The sequence below is a fragment of the Meles meles genome, chromosome 10 (assembly GCF_922984935.1).
Source record: "Meles meles chromosome 10, mMelMel3.1 paternal haplotype, whole genome shotgun sequence".
Lineage (NCBI taxonomy): Eukaryota > Metazoa > Chordata > Mammalia > Carnivora > Mustelidae > Meles > Meles meles.
In genome coordinates, this window is record NC_060075.1 from 58,512,593 (window position 1) to 58,519,361 (window position 6,769).

Sequence of the window (6,769 nt, forward strand, 5' to 3'; positions counted from 1 at the left end):
ACATATGTGTGAAAACCTCAATGGGGTAAATAAGAGAATTTAATCAAGATGGCCAAATACAAACCCACCATATAATAACCTGTAGCTTTTATCCATACTTTATTCATATTCATATTTTATTCATATCCATAAGCCAATTATAAAATAAAATAGAACAAGAGGTCTATTTATAATAGTAATAATCATATCAAACACTTAGGAATAATCCTAATTAGACTTCACTGGAAGGTATTAAAAAAAACTAAATAAATGGGGAAAATACTTTGTTCATAAATGAGAAAGTTTAATATTTTAATGATGTCTGTTACCTCCAAAATAACCTATTATTTTAGTAAAATACTAGTAAAAAATTATTTTTGTGGGAATTTAAAACCTGTTCTAAAATCCACAAAGAGGAGTGAATATTTAAAGATAAATACTCATAGTAAGTACTCATTTGGGCAGCACATATACTAAAGTTAGAATGATACAGAGAGGATGAGCATGGCCTCTGTGCAAAAATAACCAAGAAAAATCTATAAAAGAAAATAAAGGGATGGCATTGTCTACTACATATGAAAAATAGAATTACAATAATAAAAACATTATATTAGTGGGATAGGAATTGCTAAGTAGATCAGTGGGATAGGAGTCTAAAAAATAAATAAAAGCATATGCTAATTTTTTAAAAGATTTTTATTTTTTATTTGACACAGAGAGAGATCACAAGTAGGCAGAGTGGCAGACAGAGAGAGAGGAGGAAGCAGGCTCCCCGCTGAGCAGAGAGCCTGATGGGGGGCTTGATCCCAGAGCCCTGGGCTCATGACCTGAGCTGAAGGCAGAGGCTTAACCCACTGTGCCACCCAAGCACCCCAAAAGCATATGCTAATTTAAGACATGATTAAAGTGGCATTTTAGATAAATGGGGTAAGAGGTACTTTTTTAAAAAAATGATTTATTTTTGAGAGAGAAAGAAAGAGAGACTGACTGTGTATGCATGCAAGGAGAGAGAGGCAGAAGGAGAGAAACATCAAGCAGTCTCCCCATTGAGGGGGGAGCCCCATGTGGAGCCTGAGCTCATTGCCATGAGACCATGATGGGAGCCCAGACCAAAAGTTGGTAGCTTAACTGACTGAGCCACCCAGGCGCGCCAGGGGTACATTTTTTAATACAAATTTTAGGAGAATTATTTACTCATTTAGAAAGTTACAATTAGCTCATATCTTGATTTCATAAAGATAAATTTCAGATGATTATAATCTAATCATAATATTATAAGAGTACTACACTATATTATATATATATATATATTTCATGTTTGGATCTGGAATGTATTCTTAAATAAAAAATTTCTAACAACAAAGAACTGGAAGTAGACTCAATATCTATACATAGAGGGACTCCTAATCTGTGGAATGGAATATAAGGCAGCAGTTTAAAGGAAAGAGGCACTGATTAAGGAAAAAAATCAGGTTTTGGTATCATGGCAGTTATATGATGATACAATTTTTATAAAAAAGAAAAGCCAAAATAACACTATACATTTTCTCTGTAATTACCAGTTTTTTCAAATGCAGAACACAAAGTCTAAAGTACCCATATTAACCTGATGGCAATGGTCAGCTGTGTAGAGGGGATTAAATTCAGGATTACTGTTATAGGTACATTAGCCTTATAGACAATACTTAAATTTTAAATAAGGATGTATAAGAATGGATAAATTATAGACAAATTTAAAAAGACGTGTGGGGAAAGGATAATCAATCAAATTTATAATTTTACAAAGGAAATGACAAATATGAAGATCCAATGTTATTAGAAATAGAACAGCTGTCTGATTTGACAACTATGGGAAAGAATGAGTTTGTTTTACCCAGTTTAGATGAAATCCTACAGACTCAAGCAAGTTTAATTTATTCTATGTTTTAAGAAAATAAAATGTTTTCAAAATATTTCAAAGGATAAATTATTTCATTTTAAATTAGTTAAATAAGCATAATTCATAGTGCAAATCAAAATATTTAAACCATGCTATTTTTGTGTTATTACGAGAGGCAAACTTTTTATCCCAACGTTCTTCTTTGTACTTAAATGCATATGTTAACCCTGGGTCCATATTATTTTAAGTATATTTAGTGCCTAAATAAGTTCTAGGAATGTCTTTGCTCAAAATCAGCCAAAGTTGGCTGTGCAGGATTCAAAAGCAGTATTAACCCAAGGTCACTGAAATGACCCTAAGAAAACAATTTTCCTAAAAGTAAACACACAGACCAATCTTGTGTATATTTTTAGAACTAAATGCTCTTTTTTTTCACTTGCTGATCATTTTGTGCATGTTTTAGCTCTATCAGAAATCCTATTTTGATCTCCTCATGCCCAGAAAGATAAAAATAGGAAAAATAAGAAAGGAAAATGAAAAGTAGCTGTGACTCAGAGCTTAAATTTTATGAAAATTAATGCCAGTAAAGATTTTTTGGAAGATAGCTCATACTGCTGGGTTAGTGCGAAGGGTCTTCCTTCCATCACATTGCTATTGGGAGAGCAGTTTAACAGTGTGGGTCAAGAATTTTGACAGATACTCAAATAACTGCTCAAAATGGCTCTATGTCTAGGGATTTATTCTAAAAAAGTGGCAGCTGAAAGAAGATTAATATCCTATGATATTCATTATACCATCATTTACAACATCCATAGACAAACAAAAATTCCAGCAACAGGGCCAAGCAATAGGGTACTTTTGGTTAAACAATGTGTAGAGTGCATTTGTATGATAATAGATTTTTTCTATTCAGTTAGATGTTTTTGAAGATGAATTCATGACACGGGAAGATGCTTATTGTTAGTGAAAAAGACAAGATACAGGATTCCATTTATATTAATGAATGAGCACACACACATATATATATATAAATACTTGCATCTATCCACCTTCTACCTACTTACCTGCCAACCTCTATTTGAAAGGAAAGAAATAAGTGTCAAGTGACTCCTGTGATAAAACCATGTTCTTTCTTTCACCTGCCCTACCCTATGTCAACGCGTTAGCCTAATTTGGTTCTTTGACAGTAGATACTGCTAAAGGGAAAAATCTCTTTATTGGGTAAAGTTAAAAATGAGAGAACAATTAACAATAGCCCTATCATTTCTCCTCTAATTTCCCATCCCTGGCTCCCAGTGGAAGATTCTTCTAATCCGCATTGTCTTCTCTGAGAGCATGTGCATGGGCTCCTCTTGTTCGAAGAATTGACTGCTCCTGCACTTTGGTTTTCCTTTCCTTTTTTTTTTTTTTTTTTTTTTTTTTTTTGCTTATTCTTAAGGTTGAAGTGGAGACAGTGTGTGTACTCCGAGCCCAAAGCACAATGGGACACTTTCCGACAGAAGGTGGTACTGAAGTCTGTGAGATGAGTATCACCTTGAAAAGCCAATCGTAACCTCTCCACTCGTCAGTCTGAAAGGTGGAGAGAGAGGAGAAGGAAGAAAGCATGTTGACAGTTAAGGAGGAACTGGGTCTCAATGATGCGAATGACAAAGATATTCATGGCTTTGCTCTTGTCATTGGCTGGGGCTCAGCTGGGTCTGTGTAAGGGCCAGGAAGCTCCTCACCAATGTCACTGCCACCACTCACCACCCACTCAACTTCTGCTTATGAGAACAAGGCTGGTTTCTCCAGGTCCCTCTCCTTCAAGGTTACTACTTCCGAAGTGGGATGGGCCTGTATCTTTTTTTTTTTGGCTCAGTTGCTTGGAGGATATAAGACTTGGTGATAGTTGAAATCAAAGCATTTCTCTGTCCCTACTGTTCTGACCACAACAATATTTTTTGTGTGTGTGTGATCAGTTCTAACTTTTAAACCAAAATATGCTTATTACCATGTAAACTATGAATATCAGCTTGACCTCCACTTCTGCTTCTCTTTTTTTCTACGTGGAGCCAGCTACCTACTTTAACCTCATTTCACAAAGGTTAAATAACCACAAACAGAACTTTTAAAAAAAAATCTGCATTAGGAATAGATAAACATATGAGTAAAATTTACATTTAAGTTTTTGAATTGTGGGTAACTTTTATTTAAAATTTTTAGTTTCCAAAGTTTTTTTTTTTTTTTTAAAGATTTTATTTATTTAACAGGCAGAGATCACAAGTAGGCAGAGAAGCAGGCAGAGAGAGAGGAGGAAGCAGGCTCCCTGCGGAGCAGAGAGCCCGACGCGGGGCTCGATCCCAGGACCCTGAGATCATGACCCGAGCCGAAGGCAGCGGCTTAATCCACTGAGCCACCCAGGTGCCCTTTTTTTTTTTTTATAATGAGTATTACTTGTATACTAAAAGAGAGAAAGAGATATACATCGTGGGTCATATCTGACCTTTGTCTAGGCTATTCTAACTACATTTGAACCAAATCAAATTTACTGATAGGAAACACATACGTAGGTAAGATGAGCAACAACAACAAAAATACTGTTGGTAAGTTACCTCTATGGTTGATATTTCTGTACTATGTCTTTCACGATATAATGTGAAATTTTATGCCTTCTGATCTTTTAGGTTTTGGCTGAAAACTTCCAAAATTACCTTACTGTTCTTCTCCATCTTCCCACTAATCTAGTAGATCTCACCCTGTACATTTCTTCCCTAACTCCCACCATCAGATCTATCATGTTGTTTGCATGCTTGTTTCCTGTCTCCTTACACCTGTAAAGTAGCTTCCTGCAGAGTACACGGACTGTGTGTCCTTCTAGAATACTGCCTCATGTAGGAAAGTACTCAACTGATAGTTACATACTCGATGATTCAAAAAGTTATATAGCATTTTATAGTTCAGCTAGTTTTTGTTTTATAACCAGACATCAGGATAGCTCCCAAGATGATGATGTGGTGAGTAATTCATACTCCAGTGATATCAAATAACTATCAAGATTGTTTTTATTTCACACATGAACCATCACTTTTTCTGACAATGAATAAAAAAATAAGTTTTGGATCACATTGTTTTCACATAATTTTAAATTTCTGCATGCAACACTATTTCTAACTCCAGCTGGAATGGAACTGAAAGTACTGAAATATTAGGAGAAAAGCTATTCTTGTACAATGTCCAATCTGATTTTGCAAACTGTGTTTGGAAAAGTTGTGGCGAATAGGAAAGAAATTTTAGATGCGAATGCCACAAATATCTTGGGCCTCGTCTCAAAACTTGACCCCAAAAAGTCACTTAGTATTTCTGCCTTTCATACTGTACAAAATGCATTGTATGTGCTCTATTTTGAAATAAATGATCAAAGTGGGGACAAAACAAACCATTATGTATAGGGCTTTCTATTTGCCAGGCACTGTCGTAAATGCTTTTTGTGTATTATTAGCTCCTGTAATGTGCGGCACAACTGTATCGGATAGGGAACATTATCATGCTTAATCTACTGATATGGAAACTGAGGCACAGAGTAAGCACATTAGGTGGCAAGAAGCCTCCATAGTAATGCCTCTGAGTCTCTTCCATCAAGTGCCAGGCTTCACTTTACAAAGCAATTTTCTTCCCTCTCCACCGTGACTGTTGGCTCAGTGGAGCCGGCAATGAAACAGAACCTGGCATCAGAGCTTTGTTCCTTGCTCTCTCCATCATAATGCTTCTCTAAAGACTGTAATGGCAGAGATGTGCCAGAGGAGCTCAGTCTTCTATCAGTTACACACAGGAAGCTGTGGTATAAGTGGGAAGGACATCGGAGTGGGATTTAAAAGTCTTGTGATGAAATCGGAGCTCTGTTCCTGAACCTGTTGCTCATGCGGCCCTAGTTTCCTCAGCTCTCAAGTGGAGATGCAAACCCACCACTGTTGTGTTTTTGTGAGCAACAGCTGATTAAGTGGGAGGCATATGCTGCTTAGTTCTGGAAGCCTTAAAGGACAGTTATTGTATTCTGTGAATTGTGGCTGTCTGTTTATAGACATCCTTATTCCTCTATAAATATGAAGGTCATGAAATTATTTGAGAAATAAGGGACATCAAATATGCAATATGGCTGACCTCAGGTGGGAATGGAGACTCTTCCTATGTCTTTACCCTTCAATATTTAATTCGATGAATTGCTCAAGTGTGCTCCAGAACCAAACCCCGAGCAGGCTCTGTAGAGAGGAGGAAGAGGAAAAGGAATGGGCATTACCCTCAAAAGTCATGGACAGCAAAGGAGAGAAGACCAAAACCAAATCAGATCGTGATACATATTGTGAGAGGGAAAGGGTTGAGTGAACTCAGAGGAAAAAAGAGTACTTTTGGTTGGGGAGATTGGAAAAGAAGACTTCCAATATATGGATAGTAGCAGAGAAGAGGAGCTTCATGTATTAAAAATAGTAAATTCTCTCTCAATCACTTTTCACCTTTCATCAAACATCTACTCTTCTCAAGCTCTGTGCTGACTGTGGAACCAAGGAGAGGAAGACAGTACAGTCTGGGGCAGGTGGTCTGCGTTCTCTCTGCAGAGCAGCGCAATGCCAGAAGGACACCCATAGCTAATAACTCTGCTCCATGGAAGTGGTGTAAAAAAGGGCGTAGGTATAATGTTGTATGTGAATATTGATGAGGAAGCATTTAATTCTGCCTGTGGGAGACAGAGTCCAGGGAGCACTACAAAAAGGGATGGTTGAGGAGTCTCAAATGAAACTTAAGTAGGTAATTTCCAAAGAGATAAGACGAGAAGGGAAAGATACTTCAGGCAAAGACCACAACATGACCATTGATTTTGGATGTTTCCCCAGTCATGTTTTTAGAGGATCACAAAACTGAGAACATGGTGGGGTGGAG

The 6,769-nt window shown here is 36.9% G+C and overlaps 1 non-coding gene across 1 annotated transcript; it reads left to right on the forward strand.

Moving 5' to 3' along the window:
* The first annotated feature begins 428 nt into the window (after window positions 1–428).
* On the forward strand, window positions 429–537 carry LOC123952402. Its single transcript, XR_006820647.1, has one exon. It is a non-coding gene; the product is annotated as a U6 spliceosomal RNA (small nuclear RNA).
* The last annotated feature ends 6,232 nt before the right edge of the window (window positions 538–6,769 follow it).